This window comes from Arctopsyche grandis, chromosome 11, assembly GCF_051622035.1.
Source record: "Arctopsyche grandis isolate Sample6627 chromosome 11, ASM5162203v2, whole genome shotgun sequence".
Taxonomy (NCBI): Eukaryota; Metazoa; Arthropoda; class Insecta; order Trichoptera; family Hydropsychidae; genus Arctopsyche; species Arctopsyche grandis.
Window position 1 is genome coordinate 17,700,872 of NC_135365.1, and position 25,126 is coordinate 17,725,997.

Consider the following 25,126-nt stretch of genomic DNA (forward strand, 5'->3'; position numbering starts at 1 on the left):
TTTATTTAAGATTTCGTTGATGGATTTTTACCTTTCAGCTGTTCATAATATATGTAGTCAGGTCGACATTCATTATTTGAATGCTTTTTGTGGTCGCGTGTTGGCGTGAGCTGCACGCCCTAGTTTATACAGACGATGGTTCCCTTTGGCAAATATCAATTCTGTACACTGAAACGGTGCAAAACTGATTAACTCAACAACCAATTTTGTGTATATAGTATTAAAAATTGATAGCACTTATACGGGCACAAAATAGCAGCACGAGATTGTTTTATTATGCGGCAGTTTGAACTTTCAAACACAGCGGTGGTCTACATACGTTTTAGCTACCGAAGATTTTCTGTCAATTGAGCTGATTTGATTACTTTTAGTCCAAAAGCTTCCTTCAACTGCTTTATCCATCATTGATTTGCCTTTTCTTCTCCGTCCTTCCATATTTTCTTCCGGTTATAGAAAACCGATGATAGAAAATATGTTTACTAGGCAAGTTGATACTAACTGCTTTCTGGAATGTAGCATAATTGGGATAGCTTATTTTCCAAATTATCAAAAATGTCGTTTTTGAATTCGAAGAAGCACGCTCAGTGGTTGATTGAGACAAAATAATAACTACCAGGTCAGCGGGTCAACAATTGCTGACCGGTGCTGTACCAGCCGAAAAAAATGCCGTCATATAACTGATTTACGAAATCATAATAATATACATCTTCTTTATTGCGTGCTTGATTTCCTGCCTAACTACATACTAAACCGTATCAATCATTTATACCATGTATTTGTTGTAATGAAGTATTCCCATGAATCGTTTTTCTCTATTGGTTAAAAATATTAAAATGCAGCAATATTGTTGGATAATTGAGTCAGATAACTGTGACTAGAAACGGTTGATCTGCATTTTACAATCCTACAAATCACTGAGAACCTACCACCTCTCAGCTACTCTCAGCTACATCACAGCTGGAGTCTACCTAGGCAAGCCGTGCCGTACGATTCAGTGTGTTTGCACCTTGAGAGTCAGGCCGCGTCGAGGCCAAATCGGGTGACTTGCGAATGACTTCGTTGACCAAGCGCAGTTTCTCGTGGTCACTCTTGGTCACCCAACTCGGGCAACTAGAAGCGCTCAAAAATCCGCTCACTGATACCTTTTAAGAGTTTTTAATACTTAACGATAGTCACACGTGTTCATAGTTTTTTCTCTATGTATTCGCTGGCAACTAATCACCAAGTATGGCACCCCTCAATACAACGCTATACATTTTAAAGCAATAACCAGCAGAATTGACTAGTGGCTAGCACATAATGCTTTGAAGAGAGTAGTCACGGGTCCAAATCCCACTGGTTTCTGCTGGCCAGATCTTGGATTTGTGACTCCAGGTCGATTGTTTCCTATCAGAGTTAGACAATTTATCTGATTTTCATTGAAACGGTTCCAACAAATTGGCAACGTTACCCATTTTCTCGCAAATTCTTGAGTTTTCAGCAATTTTGAATTTCGTTGAATTGTATAAAATGATGCAAATTTACAAATTTTACTATAAATGTCTCTATGGTTGTTAATTGATATGTATTTATGAACTTTGTATAATATTTGTTTCAAATGTTCAATGTTCCTGACCAGGAAGGCTCATTGGGGCTACCTGTTAGGCCTTCCTGGTATAAATAAAAAAATAAAATCACCGTGACAACACCGAACTCGGGCAACCGGTGAGTTACCTAGTGTAGCATGCTCCATACAACTGCATACATTTGATCTGGTCGCGCAAAAAAGTCACCCGTTATGGCTTGCCTCGTAGCAGGGCGCAAACCCAGAGTGAAACGCAGTATGTGATTTTTTTTTTTAGATAGTTTTGCACATTTAAAAAAACGCTAGCACGCCTGATCTATGCTATGGTAATTCAGGCTGAAAATCACTCGCTGAAATGCTTTAGATGGTATTTTATCCTTATATTGACAATGACATATTTGAAGAAATGTAAGGAAACTCGTCAAAATAATAAGATCATACGAATTAACGATGACATAAGGATACGCCCATCACATCTGGAGTCGACCTAGGCAAGCCTCGCCGTACGATTCAGTGTGTCAGCACTTTAAGAGCTTAAACGATTTTAAGTCAAAAGAGGGATCTGTATTCGTGCCGACTGTTAGCAATTGAACTAGTCGCGTTTTTGAAATGAAGCAAAGACAGTTTGAAGTGGATTCACGAAGCTCTTCACTTATTTAATGACACAATTAAAAATCAATTTATAAGATGATTTCATTGAACGTTACGCGTAAATAAATATTCGATAATTTACCTCACTTAAAGCTATTTATATCATAAGATAATTCGCCCCAGCCAATACTGTTAATACCGATATATAATACATATATACATATAATATCTAATCTCTTCACCCTCTCGGCATTTTTTTTTATTATTATTTTGAGGATGTATGCTTATCTGATAGACGTAGTGGTTATTGATTAGCTCATGTCGGTATTGACATTTTGAATACTAGGAAATTTGTCATTGTTTATCGTTATTGTATGTATGGGTATGACACCGATTTGCCCATCCCGTGTCGCGTGATTGTAATGCGATATGTATTACATACATATATATAATATATATTTTCAGACGTACAATTGTTTCCAGAACAATTCCATTGTAAATTTATATCTATTACCCTTGGACGATTTTGATTCCGACCTTTGCTGTGCTGTGAAATCGGCTGGAATAAATCGGATCAGAAATACTTGGTATGGATATTACGCCGTATTGTGTATATTATTCTCTGGATAGCTTCTTCTTCGCCGAACATTAACTTTTGTATACTGAAATTAACGATCGGTTTATTGAATATAATGGGTTTTTTTTGCTTAAATTATACATAATTTTCAATAATTCGTCGCTGAATACTCGGTGCATAGAATTTTCGTATGGAAAATCATTGTATTATATAAATGTATGATATTGCTTCCGTTCATTTTTACCATATGGTAAAAATTCAAGTGAGTATTACGCAGCGTATGTGTGTGTGTGTGTGTGTGTGTGTGTTTGTATTGCTTGCATCACACATGCACTTGATTCCGCATTTCACAATGTATTATACATTAGGGATTGTAAAATTGTGTGTTGAAAATTATAATTAGAGTTTCTTATATGATGTATGCCTGTTTTATTTCATGAAGGCATGCTTTATATCACGATTCGTACTAGTATTATCATCCGTAAAAGTCTCCATGTATCATTAGTCTATAAGGGCGAAAGCACACTGAGTGGTACGGAACGTCATGTCCTTGGCTCCCCGCCGTAACAGGGTGTATTCCCCAAACCGAATTCGGGTATAGTTGCACGTGCAACGTGAATGTTTCTGTTTCTCCTGCATTTCTTCAAATATGAGATTCAACATTATCCATCACTGTCAAGCAAGGATAAAATATCACCGAAAACACTCCAGGGGTGATTTTTGGTGTACCTGTGTATTTCTGTGTACCATGTATGTGGGCTAAGGGTGCTACGTTGTTAAAGTATCGAAAAAAAACACGTACCACGTACGATTCAGTGTGATTTCGCCCTAATACAATTCCAATGAGAATATGAGAAGGAACATGTTATTTTATTCGAATTTGAACATAATTGTTCATTTATTTCGTTTTTATTTGAATATATGCGTTTTTCATTCGAAGTCGTTCGCCTAGCTTTATGCTGTTCATTTTCTGCAAGAATACAGGGATAAAAGTGAAATGCTGCTGGTATATTGGTCATTACAGCATTTTAGCTCGCTATTTATTAATGGGGAACTAAAAACTTTCATTATGTATCATAAAACTACAGTCAATATATTTCTGCTCTTAAACTTGCTAGCAGCATCCATTGGGATGGCTTGATAATAAAATTACGCTCCCTGTCATACATAATTTTAGAATAAACTTGAATATTATTAAATTTAAAACCCGTTTCGCATCACAACTATGCACAAAATCTGAAACATACCACAGCAATATATTTTAATTGAAATATATGTTCCATTTTTGCTCACCCTTGTGAAGTCATAACCAGAGATTGGCGGACAAGTTTCTTATGCCCACAAAAAAGAAACTTGTTCGCAGATCTCTGGTCAAATCTAGACTTAAGGCACAGACACTGAATCGTACGGCACGGCATACTTAAGTAGATTCCAGTTGTGATTGGCGTATCCTCATGCGGCCGGCTCTGGATCTAGTCGATCGTTTTATTGCAGGTTTAAAATATAAGATCGATTGCTTGCAAGTAATTATTTATGTACTACTAGTTGGGCATAATTACTTGTGATCGAACTGCCCAACTAATAACTACATAAATATTTACTTGCTAGCAATCGATCTCATCTTTTAAACCTGTTAAAAAACGATTAACTATACTCTATAGCAAACTCATCACCGTGTCATGTTTAATTCGTACGATCTTATTATTTCGACAAGTTTTTCCTGCATTTACCTATCACTATGTCAATACTATGCCAATCTGTGACTGGTACGCAGCAGGTGCAAAGGATCGGGGCATTATTGCTCATTTCTTAGAAAAAACATGTTTTTTCAAGCTTTTCTGCTCTCTTGCTTTGAACATCGATAGAACGTTCTATTGTTATTTACAGTTGCCCTAATTAGTAGCCGAAGTCTAGTCATAACTAGTCACCGGACCCAGAAGGTGCCGCGTATTGTTCAAAGGTTGTAAATGCATTGTTAAAGGTTTGCCGAACCATTTTTACAAAGGATTTACAACAATGGAACAATGGATAGCACTGTGACTATCCTACCTCTAGTCATAACTGTCTCTGGAAAATTGCAATTCACGGGAGAAATCCATAGCAAAGTTGATCCAACCTGACTTTCAAAAGATGCAATAATCTTTAGAAAGTATGGATTAAAAATTTAGAAACTGGATTCAAGATTTTTTTTAAACAGTAATTATGATATGAAGAATAAAAACCTTGTAAAAATGAGGAGTAATTTTCAATCTTTTCTAATGTTGGGGGGGTTTCAGATATCTTTAAACATCTTTTCTTAGAAAATGAACAGAGCACAATATTGTATTGTAGTCGCACGTTGGATTGAATTCACAATCAGTATTTTTGAGTAGAAATAGATGTAAACGCTTAATCGTGAATTTATGGTTCGTTGATATCAGTCCCATCACTCTCCTCGCGCGTTGGGTACAGTTATGTTTAACTGTATTCGAGGCACTGTTTTTTGTTGTGTGGAATATCTCTCGTGTTTAACCGTAAATAATCTCATTGTTTCTACGCTCTTCTTAAATACCACACAATTATAAATAAAGTTGGAATAATTACGTTTGAATAATCATCATATTCTGTTCCCGATTGAAGCTATTGCACAACGAGGAGCGATCTTGCGCAAGCTTCATAGAACGCGTAGTGTGTACAGGAAAAACCTGATCTGATAGGTTCAAGTTCGCTTCCTCGCGTCTAAAAACAGTTAACCGTGCAGCTAGTTTCGTCCACAGCTCCTCACTATCTCCTTTTCTATTTTTTAAGCTTGTGAAATTTTTGGCGTTTGTGCTTTTTTGCATCTGGGCCACGGTCACGGCCCTTAGGAGGGTCGACCTGTCAGCTGGTGGCCCTTTCTGGGTCATCCGGGACTCTCCCGTAACGATTGCTTTCCCCCTCGAGCTACCGATATTTGGGTCAGGTCTGTGTAGAAACGCAAACAGACAATCGTAATTCAGTTGCGTCGTTTTTGAACTCGTCCGATTCTTCAACGCCTACCAAGAAGAGGAAATCAAAACATAAATTGAGATATGGTGCAGTTGTGCCTGAAAAGGCAAATTTTAAATCACTCTGAAGTTTGATTGAATCAGCAAACATAGTGGAGCGGGTGAAAATTCAAAAGTACATTATACATACATATATATGTACATAGGGTGAAGGTCCTCGAATGGTACCCAAGATAATGTTGCAAGGTACTGTCACTGTGCGTTGAGCTGACGCAATTAGAAATAGCTCAGAATGAGGAATAATGAGTGTGTTTGATTGAAAAGTCTTCACCCAGCAGTATATTGTCTGATATATGTATATTTGTATAGGGTCTACGTGACTTGACAGAATGTTAAATTACAGAAAACGCAAATATCGGAAGGCAAAGATCGAAAATCGAAAGATCTTAAGTCGAAAGATCAAAAAAAAATGGTGCATGGTAAACGGTACATACTCACTTAATTTGCGCGAGCAGGATACAACAGGAACAAGAGGAACATGCTTTTCCTCCCGTATTCTGCGCGCGCACATTAACACGGGAGGAAAAGCATGTTTCTCTTGTTCCTGTAATATCCTGCTCGCGCAAATTAAGTGAGTATGTACGTGAGTATGTACCGTTTACCATGCACCATTTTTTTTTTGGTCTTTCGACTTAAGATCTTTCGTTTTTCGATCTTTGCATTCTGATATTTGAGTTTTCTGTAATTTAACATTCTGTCAAATCACGGAGACCGATTTGTATAATGCAACTCCTATATGTATTGATCAATAATATTGATTGAAGTTTCATATAAATATCCTAAAGTGCCTCTGAAGCTAAGATTGATACGTATTGCCTTTATTAGTTTTTGGCTTAACGATTGAGACCCACCCACCTACTTAATGCTTTTGGTTTACTTCGAAGATTGGACTTTTCGTATCCGATTCTACTTGACTACAAAACTTTGATGCATATTTCTTATATGTACTCTTTAACGATCTGCTGATAACAATTTTCCACTCAGTGCCACCACTTTCGAGTGTCGTCACTCGAGTGTTCAAAGGTGAGTGACTATATAATATGTCAAGTGGGAATGAAGAAAGCAAGTGGTACAAAGTTTTGTCACATGCTCGACCTGAATCTTCTTCTCATCGAGAGTGGCAGAATTTAACTGTCGAATGTGACAGAAAGGTCAAATGGTCCAAATGATAAACCTTTTCTGGAGTGCTGAGACACTGGCATCCTCTGCTCTATTCAACTAATGAGCATCCTGAACTAGTAAAGTTTCATCTCAACGCGACAGCATAGTATGTAGAGTGCGTTTATTCAATAGAACCGTTCTTCGGCACGCGATTGTTGAGGTAGGAATTCTCTTAACTGTTCACATAAGTGGTAATCTTACGAAATAGCGTATCTATGCTTATTCGGTGATGACACGCGATAATTTGTCGCATGATCGCATCACAAAAACGCTGATGAGTCAGTGTACTTCTTGTTTGCCCACTTTTCAGAAAGGCAAGTACATACATAGTTTAGCCCGTGTTTACTTTCGCCCAAACGTGTCGTTTACCCACTTCGTTATCAGTAGAGTTAATGCTTGTGTGCTTTGCACGTAATTCGTGTAGTTTTTGACTTCGACAACGTTCAAAAGTGTTACCTAGCGGTAGTATCCAACGTGTTCGCAACTGCAAATGCTGTTCGCCTTGAGATGTCCATCTACTAGCCTCTCGCGATGTGAGAAACACCGAAAATGGATCGAGGTGTCTACATATATTACCTCATTGTGTAATATATATTAATGATGATGACATTCAAAGTGCTCTCGTGTCTGGTGTGTGGCGATCAACAGGTCGACAATGTAACACGTATATGTGTATCAACCTGTCGTCGACCAATTAACGCCGTTGAAACATTCATGCATAGATGCATTTGAAGTGAGATGTACGATGCAAAACTTGCGAAGGTCTGAAATCAAGGTTGCCTGGAGGTGTTTCAAGTCTTGAGGAAAATCTTCCATAAACAAAGAGTGGAGCTCAGTCGGCGAACTTTAGTTGCTATTTTAAACTGGCTTATTTTTGACTAACTCTTCACCGTGTCAGTGACAGCTCAGATGGTAAGATGACTGAAGTTTGGAAGTTTATAATAGTATTTCTTAACTGCGTCTGAAATCTGGTTATTAAAAAAACAGATCAGCCGTCTCGTTAAGTTTTCCAATGTAATTTTTTTTACATGGTTGTTAAATGTACTTTTTCATCCAGAATTTTCCTTATTGACTTCAAGATTATACAAGTTCGTTCATTGTTTGATATAGGTCCCATTTTATTTCATTTTAAAAGCTTCTTTGAACCATATTCTATAATGTAAGATTCCTAGTCTACTTTATATCGTTTTCAATGCAGAATTGATATTTATTACATTCATTCTACCCACCATACCCAGTAGTAGTGGGATGCCACTAGAAAAGTGCTATTTCAAAGATTTTCTCTTTACTTGGTTGATATTATATTATAGTATGTTTTATAGAAATGCTTTATCATGCTTAATACATGTTTATAGCGGATATGGTAAATTTCGCGGGAATTATCTTACCTACATATAACGTAATCTGAAAGTATTCACAATAATAAATTAACTGAATAAGTTGCAATAAACTTTGGCATATGTATTTCTTAGCATACAGATACAAGTAATAAATCTGCTTCTATATTTTTTACTATTTTGCCATAGTGACATTACAGAGTAGTTCCAAGTCGTAACTATGGCTAAACAAAAAAAAAAGGATAGAATAATAAGAAAATAAAACATTATAAACGAATACAATAATAGAACACGCTACGATCTCAAATTAAACAATCGCCCAACCAGATCAGCATAGATTAAAGAAATTCAAATTGACAGAAATCTGGTTAAGGATCTTGATGCCCCTTGCAACAGATGACGAAACCATCACATTGGTACGTGCTACAGGATAAGAAAACAATCTTCATCTAATGTACCCGAGTTGGAACATTAAGGGTCAATTTAGCAAGAATTTGAGAATCGCTCACCAAACCTACCTGTAACTTGAAGAAATGGTTCGCATTAGCGATTTGAAGTACTATTGTTATACATGATATTAGAAGTACGAAGTATGGGTGTACATTACATGCATACATATCCAATTCGTAATCGTTTGAAACAATTTTGTTTTAATAAAATGAGCTTTGATCTCACATAAACATATTTTCAAAGTCGCTCACAATTGTACGTCAATTGAAACTTCGGTACAATATTTCTTTATTGTTTTACAGTGACCATTTAGTGTACCTTGACATTATTTAACCTTTAACAACGTTCGATTATACATATATACATACATACACGATGATGACCAGTGACGTGATTCGTCCAGGTCGAATTTGAAATTTACGCCGGTCTGTCTTCACAAATATTTTCGCCAAAAATATCGAATCTCTCTGATATGATTGATACACATGACCTCGTGAACTTGGTCGGTATTGTTCCTCGATTTTTTTTTTTTTGAGTTTGCGTTCGTTCCGATTGCGCGATATGCGATCTTGAAGGACGTCTTCTCGAAAAAGTCGTGAATGCGAAGGTGGATAGACGAGACACTAAAACTCTAAAAAATCAAGGTTGTAAAATTTTAAGTTTCGCTATATACGTAAACGTTGTTTACGTGTTCGCGTTCTGCTATTGCGCGACCCAACCCAGTATACAGTCTGGTTTTTCTAATACATACATACGTATATCCTGAACTCTATTTTATATAAACGGTAGTTTTCTCTCACACGACTGTTAAATAATGTCGATGTCAAGTTAAGGCATTGTCCATATATGCATATACGTGTTGTGGTGGATAGGTGAAGCTGTGGATTGCGTATTAATCCAGGATTACACAGAGGCAACATCTGTGCCGATCTGAATTAAAATAATAATAATAACTTTTTATTCCAGACTATAGAGACTATAAATAATATATAGATAATACAAATAAATGAAAAATAAATGTAATATAATGATATTATAATAATAATGATAACAATAACATACATAGGTACATATAATAATAATTAATTACTCAATTGAAAGTCAATTTATGGTGGTCGATGATTTATGTGGCTTTATGGTAGCTCCATCCACCGAACATACAGAGATAAGCGGAAATTAGAAGATGCGGCAGCAAGAAAACAATTTGACAATATAAATACACGACGACGTATGGAGGCCGCTCTCATCCTTAAAATGGCCTCAAAGTGAGGCACGTTCTCTTCTACAAACAACTGCGACGCGCTACAACCCTTCGGACGCCCGAAGAGACCCCGGTAACGGTTGTTGTATTGTACCTTTAGGGCGAAAACACACTTGAGTGGTACGTGTTTTTTTTTTAGATACTTTTGAACATGCGAAAGAATCGCAGCATCCCTAGCCCATATACACGGTACACAGTCCCCAAAATCACCTTCTGGAGTGTTTTCGGTGATATTTTATCCTTGTATTTATCCTTAGTGATCGATAACGGTGAATCCCATATTTGAAGAAATGTAGGAGAATCATTTGAAACATTCAGGTTTGGGGAACACCCACTGTTTATGGTCACGAAAAACCCACTGCTTACAAGCCAAGGACGTGACGTCCCACACCACCCAGTGTGTTTTCGCCCTTAGGGCGAAAACATGCGATGAACGGCATACCGTGTGCATGGCTCCTCGCCGTGGTTGGTCTCCTACATTTCTTCAAATATGGGATACACCGTTATCGATCACTGTCAAGCAAGGATAAATACAAGCATACAATTTGACCGAAAAAGGTCCAGAGGATCACTGTAGGGCGGGGCGTGCCGGTCGTTCTATGAATGCCTGGCACGGCATTGAATGGCACGCATGACATAATTTGTTTCGCAAGTTTAAAAGTATCTAAAAAAAAACCACGTGCCACATTCACCGCTTTGTGATTTCACCCTTATCCTCTTCGTTGTCTCCTGCTTGTATTTCATCCATAACTCACCAGTATAGAAGCGAGTACAAATGGACATAAATAATTGTGTCTTTACCTCTATAATAGAATGGTAAAATCGTCTTGCTAGCATACTAGTTCTTACACATATTGCTATGATTTGCCTTTCGATGTCAAGATCATCGGAGAGATTCGCCGTCAGCAGGTTTCTCAGGTTGACTTCGCGTACGGATTCAAGATTTTGTCCATCCAAAATTATGTTGGGAACAAAATGAGGACCCAGACCATATCGGAAAATCAAGACCATCGATAAAATAAGTTTTTCTACCAATTTACTACATATGTATGTATGTATATTAGTCAAAATAAGCTTTTGTTTATACAGAAATAACAAACTATTTGTATGGCTTCCAGAAATTGTTTACATCGTGTATTTGTAGCGGTTGCTTTGAGTTAGTTTTTTTTATATGAATTTTCATAAAACTGTTGAAGTAAAACAAACAGGAAAATATGTTTCGGAAATCTTGCAAATCCGTTTTTCCTGAGTATTAATTATGTATACATAACTACATACAGTTGTTGAAGATGTGACGTTAAAACTTGTGTAATTTTTTCTTTCGACAGTCTAAAAATCTTTGATTGAATTTAAATTCTACTGTATTTAGTAATAACAGTCCAGCACATTGTCCAAACTATCAAAATGGTTTAGTTTATTTTCAATTTCAAATTTTCTACTCTAAATAAGAGCAGAAATGTTCTGTGTCTGGTCTGATCTTAATAACCGTATTTTAATAAGGAAGTGCAAGATGGTTAGGTAGTGTTGAGGGATGTACATAGTTGAGAGATAAGGATGAGGAAGATGCTTAGCAAGACTGGATTGACCAGATAAGGGCTTCCACTGGAACAACTGATAGAATCGAGTGTCGAGTGCTGTAGAACCATTATTACCAGAATTATGTAGTTAAATATTGTGTCATTTTTTCTTCCGGCAGTGTTCAAAAAAATTTGATTGAATTTAAAATCTACTACATTTAATAATAACAGTCCAGTATATTGTCTAAAACTATAAAAATGGTTTAGTTTTTTCAAATTTAAATTTTCTGCTCTTAACAAGAGCACAAATGTTCTGTGACTGGTCTGATCTTTTAACCGCATTTTAATAAGCTAGTGTGGAAGGTGGTAAGGTAGTGTTGAGGGATGTACATACATACATAGTTGAGTGATATAGTTGAGAGATAAGGACGAGGAAGATGCTTAGCAATACTGGATTGACCAGATAAGGGCTACCACTGGAACAACTGGTATAATCGAGTTGTAGAACCATATCGGTCAGGAGACAGAGAGGTCACTCAGTTTTGAGGAAAACGACGAGAAGATCGCTCGTTTCATGACATACAATCATTTCGGCACTTATCATGACATACAATCATTCGAAATATTGACTTTCCACTACATTGTTTGTACCCATAGCATGTCATACTATTAACTAAATCCTCCAAACAAAATTGAACGTTGAGCTTATTTCCTACGTATATGTAGAAGTAATCCTGTTTACATGGCCGAGAAGGCTTTTCAAACATGCGGAAGTGTAGTAAAGTAGCAATTTTTATTTTAGACCTCTGACCTTTTCTCGTTTCGGGCTCTGGGTGAAATTAAATTTTGCAAACTTCACAGGGAAGCTGGGTCCGGTCGTTGTTTGCGTTCGCTTTCGGTAAATATTGACCGTAAAAAAATGCCAAGTTTGTAGTTTGACGAATGATGAGTGCCCACTTTGTGTGCTTATCTGTTTCAATTTGAAGGCTTTTTAGCGACCGGCGTCGTACCTCTTCGTATCGGGGCACTTTTGAAACGTGGGTCGTCGTTAATTGCTAAAATACCCATTGTTTATTTGCACTGTTGATTTGCCAATTTTCCAAATATACCGCTACCACTATTTGTTGTATTCTCGCAAGACGCCGGTGCCTCGTCGAATCGTTTAAATATACAACATTGAAATTTACGGTTGTTCTATTTGGATTATGATCGAGTGCAAATTTTCATCGGTCAAAATATTCGGCTTTGTTTAACCCCAATACAGCCGTGTAAATATAATATATGTATGTATATATACATGATTCGCTCGATGATGAGTTGTATTTGTATGAATGTACCAAGATCTAAGCGAGTTTTCAATTCTCATGCTTGATGGTGGGTACAGAGACGGAAATTTTATGCGTCATTAGAAATAATCAATAATTTCTCATATTCAATTTCAAAATCGGAGATTTGATTGATCAAGGCGATATTGGTATGCTTTATGTTGAAAATGTTTTTTGATCTATTTTGAGGAATGTCATCGAGTTCCATTTTGTATCTTTTCGCACAAAAATTATTGAGGCCGAAGTAAGTTCGCTTTATGTGTTTAAAAGTAGAACTATCTACGGAACTTACTTGATATTTACTAAAAATGTTGCTAGGGGACATCATTTGATTTGTGAACAACGTTGTAATTAACGATGCTATTAACAAAGTGTAATACATTATTTGTGTAATTTTGATGCAACACTGTGGACTTACTAAGCAATTATTATTGTTAATAAAATGGCTTGTAAAATCTAGTGTAATAAAAGGTTCGTAAAATATCGCAGTATAAATATATTAAATCTAATAGTGAACATTTTATTAAATTTATTTGAATATTCATTTGTTTTTCTACGAACCAACAATAGTTACATACAAAGTCTCTTTCGAAATTATATATTAGATTAAAATTTATATGTAGTTCTACGTCAAAATTTATAGCAAAAAAATACTTGATAGCATGATTACATGGGCTTTGAAATCGCTCTATTTTGAACAGTAAACTTTTAATGAATAGTGGCAAATAGTATGATGTATGTTTATATAAACTGAATAACCAGTTTTAAATCTGCTAAATGCATATTATGTAAAAAAATCAACTTGAGCACATTCTTTTATAATTTACTTACAAATTTTTGCTACTCAAATCGTCTTCGAAACTACGTACATAAATTGAATCAACACACTTTCAAATTCGTATGTAACACAAGTTTGCTTACACATTCAGCTATTTTTACACTTGGGTGTTGCAGCTTCGAGGAAGGTATTCCGATTTTACGTGAATTAAAACGAAACCGACGTCAAATCTGGTATTTATTTTTGAAACGTTGTACCGGAAGTAGTTTTATTTGGCACTCGTTTTCCCAATAGGAAATGACTGACCACACTGCATCGTCCGACGAACGTAAACAATGCAATTCCCATACAAGCTAACCTATACAACCGCGCGATTTTATCTCGTTTTAATTACTTTCCGTTTTTATCAAGTGGCTGCTTTCATTGGGATTGTGCTCGATGATGTGTTAGATCATTTTTTTGACTATCAATCATCACGCTCGATGAATCTGTGCAGTCATTTCGCCTCGCGTTGTCCTCGAATCTGCGCAATGTGGTGGTTAACGGTCTATCGGTCTCAACATGGCCAATACGTTTTCAATATTTCTATAGTTCATTCTTTATTTTTTTTTCGTTTCGTTTCAATTGAAATGTGATCGGAGATTATCTAGTATTAATCGGTAATAAATGTCAGGCATAAATGAGAACTGTTGTACGTATTATAGCTTACCGAGTTTGATATTAGACCTGCCAATAATACACGTGTAGATAACAATGTGTATTGTTTTTTCAGTCGGATCGTATTTCATCTATGTTTTCAAACAAAGGTAGATAAAATGCTTTCTGAAAATATAAATCATCTTAATGTTGATATTTATGATCGTATTTGTCTGGAATTAAATTTGACCGCAGATACAGCAATCGTTGAGAAAGTTTCTCGTTTGGATCAGGGGTTATCTTTTATCTTTAGGTAAATTGTTTATGCGTGTTCTTGATCTTTGAATGTTTGAAAGGATTGGTAAGTTTTGTATGTTTTTCTTCTAGATGTGAGCATCTGCTCTTTTAAACAATTTGTAATATTTGTGCTTGTTTTACACTCATACTACAAATTCATCTTAAGCTTGATCAACCAATTATTATTATTTTTTTTTAATTTATATAATATTATTCCCCCATGATACCATTACGGGAAATCTTTGGTATTAAACTTGTACATTGATACGTTTATAGATTATAAATTTGAAATCGTATTCAAATAGTGGTGACAATTATTAAGTAGAATGGTTTTGTCAATTTAATGGAGGAACCGTCTCAACAATGAAATCAGATAAATTGGCAAACTTTTGATAGGAAACGATCGACTTGGAGTCACAAATATCCAAGTCTGACAAGCAGCACTACAGATTATACTCTGAATAAATTATTTTCAATCGAGGTCTACCCACAATCTCGGTGTTTAGCATTTACGCCACCAACGAGCTATGCTGCTGGCTAATATATTTGAGTATATGTATCTGGTTTGGAGTATCCTTGACTTGTTTCACGTTTCATTTTTCGTTTTGTCCATCATCAGTTACTCGGTTAGTTTAAAAAAAAAGCTTCTTTGTTGGTCGAGAATATACATGTTTATTTTACTAGCCTCTTCTTACTTCGCTTTTTTCGTATGAACATTCATTAAAAGCGAACTATGAATGCATTTTATTACATCGAAATCTATCGATTATGAATGCATATGTATATTTTATTTTCAAGGTCAGTGAGAATTGACCTTTTGCTTTTGCTTTGTCACGGTTTTGTAAAATTTTTACCAATTGCAATTTACTTTTTTGACATTACTCTCGGGTATTGTTTGCTTTCTTACCTCATCAATATTGATGAACGATGAGTGGTGCAAGTTTCAATGACCCTTGCGATTTTGTGCACTCTATAGGTACAATACCAACAGACGGATTTCAATTGCCATTAAAATTCTTTGTATGGAATCGCACGCCTAGGAAGTGGCATTTTATAATATTTGTAGTATATACATGTATTTTGTATACTATTATTCGCGTAAGTATGTATGTACCTACGCTTCGTTTTGTGATTCATAAGTTTCGCGTTTGTTTTTGGAAGTTCCTTCTGGGACTTGACCCTCGTTTCATTCCTATTTATGCGTTTATAAATAAATGATTATTCGGCCTAATTTGTTTTTACTAACCACTTCTTATTAGTTAAACATGATAGTAAACGTAGGATTACGCACATGCGTAATGTAATTATGTATAACGGATGTGCGAAAGTTGACCGCATCCGATGTACTCCCACTAATTGTGATGTACATTTACTTACCTACTTAGAATTTATGATACAACGTTTGGTTTCTCATTGAATATATTTTTGATTTTCGTCCGAATCGACACGTTTGTAATGAGGGAAGTACCTGTTTTTACCAGAAACATTATCCGTCGTTGCTTGGGCGGATAAAAGTTTTTATGGGGGTACCTAAACTCATTTAAAAAACTGCCTACTGTCTAATTTATAATTTAACGAAACATTATACCAAATTTGGCGGATTTATATAGATAACTGTGGAATTATATAGCGGAGTGACACAATTCCGAGCGTTTTGTATGACAGCCCTTCGATTCCGAGTCCTTCAGAAACTAATTTGAGGTATTTGTTGCGTGCTATATTTCGAAATAATACACTAAATTTGGTGGTCATAAGTTGAAAACTAATACCCTGTGAGATGCAAAGGGGCGGCAGAAAGCCGCGTTTGGATCCCTAGCTGTCATCGCTTTGATCTGACACAAGATTTCATTGTAATTTTGAATGAGTTCGTTAATAATTAAACTTCTTTAGTTACATTTCGGTGACGTTAGCTTACTTCAATGTTAGCTGTCCCCCTATGTCGGTAAAATGTCATGTCGTAAATTGGCAAACTCTGATAGGAAACGATCGAGTGGAAATATCCAAGTATGACCTGTAGCACTACAGACTATACTCGGAATAAATTATTTTCAATTGAGGTCAACTCACGGAAACCTCTCGGTGTTTAGCATTAACGCAACCACCGAGCTATGCTGCTGGCTAATATATTTGACTATATCTATCTGGGTTGGAATATCCTTGACTTGTTTCACGTTCATTTTTCATGTTTTCTATCATCAGTTATTTGGTTAATTTAAAAAAAAACTTCTTTGTTAGTCGAGAATAAACGTGTTTTTCATGGCAGGAATGTCATGGATTTAACATAGTAAAGCGAGTAAAAAGCCTGTAAAAACACTCACCGGTCGTTTATGTATGGTAGCCCTTCGATTCAGGGCTCCGTATACTTCCGAAACAGGTTTGAGGTATTTTCTGGTATATTTTGAAATGCTCTAAATTTGGTGGTCCTAAAGTTGAAAACTACAAACACACTCACTGGTGGTTTTTGTATGGGAGCTCTTCCCTATACATAGATACATAGATTAGCTCATATATACAGTAGATGTTATGTTTCTAGCTTTACTTTCATATTAAGTTATGAGTGTTTGATTAATGTACTAGAAAACAGCACCACTGTGGCGGTTGTGAGCCGTGTGAGCAGGATTCATCAATTTGATTCCGATTCGCCGTATGTTTTCCTCTAGGATTGGGCCTATTATTTAATGTGAGATGTCACTCTGTCGTTCACTTCAACTGAATAAGAGCTCCAACAGTAGTATTTTCTATTTGCCATTGTATCGTACGCATCGCAGAAATGTGTTTGGCCGCACCCGTGTTTTTTTTCATTGGCCAAATCTGATTTGATGCGAATTTTCAATGTGAACTTTCTCCGCCGACCCATTTTTTGAAGACCTCGTTTTTGATGTCTTCATTTTTCTCCTCACTGTTTTTGTTTATTCATTGTAAATATACGTTACTTAGATTGTCATCGGTGACGAATTTACAGTTCGATTTGAGCATTTACGGTACGACTTTTTTTTGCCATTCAACACATGCACGACCGGAATGTTCACTTATTTATTATTGTATGAGGACTTTGTTACATTTTAATTTCACGTGTAGACCATCGAGCTGGTTGAATTTGGATTTTAAATGAAAACTAGCCACGAATAAATATTTTCGTCGCGTGTAATCCAATTTTGCTGAACGTGAAACTTTATTCATTAATCAGCCTTTTTTCCAAACCCCCTGAATAATATTACCAACATGTATAATTACCGTTCATTGAAAGTGTTACTTTTGACGTGCCACGATTAAAATCGATCGGCCTCTTTGATGACAGGTCCATAATAGTTTCAATTAATATTTGTTTACCTTTTTTTTAATTAACTGTAGTACAATATTTACTGTCGCAATAAATTTTGAACGACACTTATTGATTGGAAGTGAATATAATTGAATTTTAACAATGCGGATTAAATGCTGATAAATCAAAGGTGAACATCTTATCTGTCTTTGATAACTCTTATCTGTCATTTGTAATCGATCAAAATATTCTAGACAATCTCTGCCATTGTTTACTTTCCCTTTTGATGCACTAAATATAATCTAGTACTCGTATAAGTACAGTATTTATATGCGCACTTATATTTATTTCATTATGAATATTTCCTACTGATATTAGATAACATTTCTATTTCTGTGTATAGGAGTAGTACCGTTTTACATAATTGTTAACACGTGAAAATAGTGCAGCACTAATTCAGATTTAGCACTCAAGTGCAGGAAGATAAAACACATGGATGCTGCCACAAGAACGGATACACTCCCCCTTCAAGATTAGTCTCTTGAACTGAGTTACTATAAAGTTTAAATTATATACTATAGGATATGTTTAAATACTTTATAGGCTAAAAATTACACTGAGCCACAAAAAATCACATTTTTACTTACCGGAGCGGAGACTTATCAATCTTTATTAAGTGTGACCTGCTAAATTCGAATATGACAATGCTTTTTGTTGGTTTCTTCTCGTTTATGAGATATGGTCGCTTAAAAAAATGCGCAATTTTTACAGATTTTTGGCTTATGCAGTCTATAACTCAATCTAGTATTTCTGTGCCAAAAGTGAGTATTGGAATTAATAGTCGAGTGTTATTTTATTACTTTAAAATACGTATAATTAATAATTTTACGAATTTTAAGTCAGAAATATTTTTTTTCTCGAGCTATCATAAAATTATTGGGCTAGTATTATATTGCACTACATACGTTTGCAAGGGTTGGTTTTCAATTCTATTATTTTATCTGAAACCATTAATTCGGGCGGTAAATGATTTTAAATTACGATAAGTATTTTTTTAGGCGGGGCCTCTCGTAAGTGGGTGAGAGCGAGTGAGATGGAATGATGCGCTCTACTTCTTCATTTCGCTCTTGCATTTTTAACTCAATATAAAATCGTTTACTACTCGAATTAGTAAAAACCAATTCTTATAAACATGTTAATTATAAGTATTTTTAAGCAATAAAAAATCACAATCAATAGAAAAAACATCTAACTGTTCATTTCAATACTCACTTTTGGCACAGCAATAATAGATTTTGAGTTGGAGACTGTAAAACACAAAAACACTAAAAATTGTTCATTTTTTATATAATTGTCATATTCAAATTCAATGGAACAAATTTACTAAAGATGAATAGTCTCCGCTCCGTTAATTTTTTTTTTGTTGCTCAATGTTATCAGACGAACATCTTATGCATATGCGTCGATGACCTCCTAATGGACATCTTTATCTTACTTTATCACGTCATTGCATATCGTAGAGTTTTGTTTCGCAAAAAAAAAAAAATGAAATCGATCTTCGTATGAGAACATCGAAACGTGGCACACAACGAGTGCTATAACTTTTGTATGTACATACATATAAGTATGCAGCTCTGGATCAAATATGCACATATGTAGTTTTGTTCATGAGTTGAGATGACTACGTCTTCATTTGTAAATAATGGTCAATTGATGTGTTTCTTGCATTTATTTTGATCGATAAAAACATTTGCGTGTTTGTTTGTCGGAAAGTAGCGTACTAATATGTGTGCGCGTTTCATTTAGTCGATTTGCATGTGAAATTCTGTCCGATCGCTGACCTCTACTGTACACACTACATGGCCCGGAATTTGTCGCGATCTATACGGCAGATTGTTGAAAATGAATGAATTTTTTTCTCAGTTGATTTATGTTTAGGTAGAATATAAAATCTGTATGGTTTGCCGACGTATTCGATGACCGCATAACGTGTTTCCGGATAGTAAAAGAAATTACTTGCGAAACTTTCACTGGGTTTCTTCTATTGTAGAGCGCGTTCGCGCACGCTGGCAACGCGATCGGTGAGTTTAATTGCGCCGTGTGTAATTGTTGTGCAATTTCAGTGCTAGCCTTCAATTATAAAACGACGATAAAGTGTTCAAAAGGTTAATGAAAAAATCAAGTGTTAAAACGAACGTCTGGTGTATACATAGTTATTTTGGTTGAAATTAGAGTTTGAAAGTTTTTCTTTGACGAATTTTCTTAACCTTGTACTCACCTGGATGAGTGAATTCCGAAGTTCACCTGTGACAATAACGCTCAAAGTGCTGCTGAAATAATATTTGTGCTGCAAATACTGTTTTACTGTATCGATTCTGCGTCGCATCTCTATCTTGTTTTCATGTCTGCGTGGTAATTACGCGCTGAGAATGTCTTTTATATGTCTTCTTTTGTATATTAAATATTATAGAACTATACACATTTAACTTTTAAATCTAGTTGTTCCATTAGGAAATTTGACGAAGTTGAGTTTGATTATTATGTTTATATTATCCAACACTGCACGTCAACAACTCGGCATAACACTGCACGGAAAAGACTAGTTATATTCATGGCATACAGCACCGCGCAATTAATACGGCTCAATATTGCTTACGTCGTAATACTGTCACAATATAACGTTTCTGAAAATAATAGTATGCGCACGGCAACACTTTCGTTAGTATGGGTGCACCCGCCACTATGACGTCACGTCATGCGTGAATATTTCCACAGTGGGCATGTACTGCATGTGATACGTTTCGGTGACATGTACTACTGTATAGTATGAATAAATATAGGGCGAAAACACGGCGATGGACTTGGCACATAGTTTTTTTTAGATAGTTGCAAAAAAATGTGGCGTGCCTGGCACAGATTCATGGAACGGCCAACAGGCGTCGTCCCAAAATGACCCCCTGGAGTGTTTTCGGTAAAATTGTTGTCCTTGTATTCATTCTTGCTTTGACAATGATCGAAAATGGTGTATCCCGTATTTGAAGAAATTTAGTAGAACTTGTCGACATTCCACGTGCCACGTTCCGTGCTGTGGGTTTTCGCCCTAATGCTGTTTCGGATACACCACGTATGCATTTCGGTTTATATGAATGTGCAGTTGCCGGCATTTGCTGTACTGATATTGTGATAAACTGGTCAAAAGTTAAAAATCAACTGACCCACTGATACAGTTTTAATGTATATGTATGTATTTATTTTTCATACATTCAAAATCTATAAAATACACTTTAATGAAATATAAATAATGTATGTGTAGTTATGCAATCACTTTTACAGTAGCATTCTGAGCATGTATCGTGAAATCATTGAAAAAATAATCTTGAATGCCGTCAATAAATTCGATCTTTAATGAACCAGGAAAATGATTTGAATTGTCTTTGATTTATTATGAATTCTATCTATGCCGGTTATCATTCACGAAGGTCGTGTTTGATAACTGCAATGTTCTGATTGTGTTTGATATTTCTCTTGCCACATCCACTACTTTTCATTGTATATAAAATGTTAGCTTATTAGTTGTGTTGTTGTTTAGTTGTATTCTGTTGTATCCAATTTGCGGCAAAAATAATTATAGCTTTCATATGTATGTACATATAGCTTGTTTGCTTTCTAAAAGTCTAAAATTTAGACCACTCACTATATCGATGTATGTAGACTTTGAAGGTGAATTTAAAGTTCGCATTTAACACGATAATGATATCCATAGAATTATAGAATTATAGTCTATTTTGTATCTTATTTTTTGAATTATAGTTTCGTGTGTAAAGTAATGATGTTTTAGGACTTTGATTTGACACACTGTCAGTAGATAAAAATGTCGTTAGCTTCAGTTCTAATACATATACATATTTTGAATATTATACATGCGTGGTTTATTCCATATAAATTGGCCATGAAACAAAACGGGCGTATTATCGAATTGGAGTAAGTTAAGTTGGCCATTTTAACTTTGACCTATACAAATGTATTTATTGACTTCTATGTACTTTACGATAATTTATATATTCGTGTATGGTCATTAATTTTTATTTATACCACGGTTCATTTTTTTTTAATTGCCGTTTCAGGTGCAATCGTTATATGAAAAATTGACCCGATTTTCCGGCCGAAGGGAAAGCGATCGGATCCAAAGCCGATTTTGGCGGAATAAAAACAAAATTAAAAGCACCCTAATCGTCTTCGACGAATTATTACAGTTTTACGTATCGGTTGAAAAATTTTCGAGCGGGGAAAATCGCATTTTAACGAGTGATTTTTACGATTGAATTTTCACGGCACGCACTTGACATTTTTGATCGACTATCGCGGAACCTTCAAATTTGACGCTTATGTCTATCTACATTGTATTTTTCGATGAAAAAAGTGTCAAAAATGGAATGGTAGACTCAATCTGGAGGTCGATATTTTCATTTCTCAGCAAAGTACATATGTGTGAGGTCACTGAAAGGTTTCAACTATGTTGAAAAATTTTGAGACTTTGATAAAAACGTGTTTTACGCAATGCAACGGTGGAACATCCTTTCTTCACTTTCTATGACTACTAGCCTAGTATTTTGACCTCAACACAACAATTTGTAACCGTGTCGATTTTCCCCCAGTTTCGATCTCCGATTATTTGATTTATTTTTTGCAAATTGCCAAATTTTGTTTCGCCCAATTTTTTATTGGACTCATAAATCAATTTTGCGGCTATTGAAACATCAAAAGAGCGTTTAGAACAGATGTAGTAGAATTTTTTTATTGGCATCTGACCGACAGGTCCTCTACTATGATTTATATGAAATTCATAGTGCTTTATTTTCGTTTGTGCAGACGTGATATAGTCAAACAAAGACGTTTAGTAATTTAAATTTCAATTGAGTTGTATCTCAATTTACGGGGTTGACATTTCAAATAACCTCTAACGGGCTTTGTTTCTTCTATTATATAATGTACACATCTAATATATAATTTCGAAAGAGACTTTTTTATGTTTGTTTGGTTCGTAGACAAAAGAAAATGAATATTCAAATAAATTTATATAAAATAAAACCATTCCATTAAATTTAATAAAAATTTTACTATTAGATTGGTCACGTTTAAGCGGTTTATATTACAAATACCGAGCGAAGCCGGGTAAAAACACTAGTTGTAAATTAAATCGAATTTTATATTTTATTACTATTATTTCATACATAGAGTGCTTAGAAACGTTATTAAATGATATTCTATTTAAATGTAATTACATAAATACCTACATACTTACTATATACGTATGTAAATAGTACATCATTTGCAAATTTTTTCAAAACTGATTTTAATCTTATATAAAGAAGAATAATTTCTATATTATTTATTGTCATATGAGCCGTTATATTTGAAAGTGGCGGTAGTCCAATTTTCAGTTCCAAAATCACTATTTCTGTTTGACTGAATTCACAAATTGTTGTCACTTATTTTAATTCGATATGTGCAGAATCTCGGAAAGGCAGAATGAACGTATTGTTACAGGCCACCAATATTATAATATCGCTATTCTGTGTATCTGTCTGTCTGAGATAATGCTCGCCGTACTATAATAGTAATTTTGATTCGACATACGTATACACGTCACAGCTAAACCACTTCCAAAACGTATACGAATATAATAACAAAAGAAAAAACTTCTATATATACTGTTTGCTACCAATGTTTCCTCTAAGCAAATATACGACGCTAAGTCGCTTACCACTTTTTATATTATTTATTATACATATTTAGGTGGGTAGTTTTTACCAATTTTTTTTCATATTAAACAATTAAATATAAATATTAAATTAAGCATATTTAAAAGGTATTTGAAAAAACTTCGACCGCGTGCGGATCGAACACAGGACCGACACATTACTTTTTTTTTATTTAATAACTTTATGTGCCAACACCCATGCGATGATATTTCTTCGGGTACAACACTAGTTTTTAAATATTGTTAAACGAAAAATATATTTTTTTCCGAAATGAAGAAAAGTGGACTTATGCCACTTTCAATTCTAACGGTTCATATTTTCTTTGTACTCATATCTCAATTTACAGAAAAAATCTACATACCGAGACAAAAAATGAAAGGGTCCTTGAACATGTTATTCGGAAGTAATTCGATCAAGGAAATGAAAATAAAAACGGTTTTGTTTATGTTGATAAGCAATACATTTATTTAAAATAAGGCAAATTATTTATTTGAATAAATGAAAATGGAGCTCTCAAACAGAATAGTTCAATATACGGAATTTTGATTTACAGACAACTTTTCAAAGACAGATCTCATTCGTAATGCCAGGAGTATGTATAATTCTTGCATAACATAAAATTATCATAAATATGATTTTTTTTTTACATGTACATAGTCGGTGAATTTTCATCCCAAAATTTATGTTTTTATAATATGAGCAAAAACAATTGAAAGTTTTTTTTATCACATTTACGTAAAATTCTTTTGTTTTATGTATCAACATAAACACAGTTAAATAATAATAAAAATAACGATACGTTTTTGAGTTTATTCGTAGCTTCGGCATATTCTCAACAGATGTCACTAGGGTGTTTTGCGCAATCCAATAGGTAGTGAAAATCTTTGGCTTATCAACATTGTACTGACATTCGGAATTCGTGCCTTAAACTAATGAGTAAGGAAAATATTGGGCCTTGGTAACGCTTGGCTATGCTTAATTAGCGAATATATTTTTGGAGAGGTATAGGTCGTCCCCTCGAGCCGCTCGCCTACTTTTGCAAGCGGTTCGGGTGAAGCGATCTGCCTCGTTATAAGATAATAAACAGTTCGGTATGCGAAAATGATATTAAGTAGGTTCAGGTGTTTTGAGTTGGTCTTACTATGCTCCAGGGCTGCATAGTCTGAGGTCAATCAAGTCTTCTTTTGGATGACATAACTCTTGATAGTGTTTAGGTTATAGAGTTATTATATACTAACACACGTGTGTTTATTGACGTTAGGGAAAATATTTATGTATGTAATTCGTGTTCATTCATTTAATCATGTTCATTTAATAATATCGTTGACTAGTGTTTTCGACACTTTCGTGTGAAATGACCGTCGTGACACGTTGACAACTATAATTAAACTGACGTGTGTTCGTATCGCATGCAATTAACTCGTCCGATAGGTTAACATTGACATTATACCTAAAGATACATACATAATTAAAATCTGTCGTTCTTGGAAAAAATAGCCTGTGATTAATTGTGTGGTATTTTATACAGTTTCGTTTTATTACGTATTGGATTGAAGTTGCGACCTAAATTATTATGGGGGGT

The 25,126-nt window shown here is 35.0% G+C and overlaps 1 protein-coding gene and 1 non-coding gene across 2 annotated transcripts in view; both read left to right on the top strand.

Moving 5' to 3' along the window:
- Positions 1-25,126, top strand: part of LOC143918727 (phospholipid-transporting ATPase VD) — a 75,854-nt gene that overhangs the window by 4,049 nt on the left and 46,679 nt on the right. The gene's annotated exons all lie outside the window — the stretch shown is intronic.
- Positions 24,464-24,612, top strand: LOC143919493 (U12 minor spliceosomal RNA). The gene has a single exon (XR_013261248.1). It is a non-coding gene; the product is annotated as a U12 minor spliceosomal RNA (small nuclear RNA).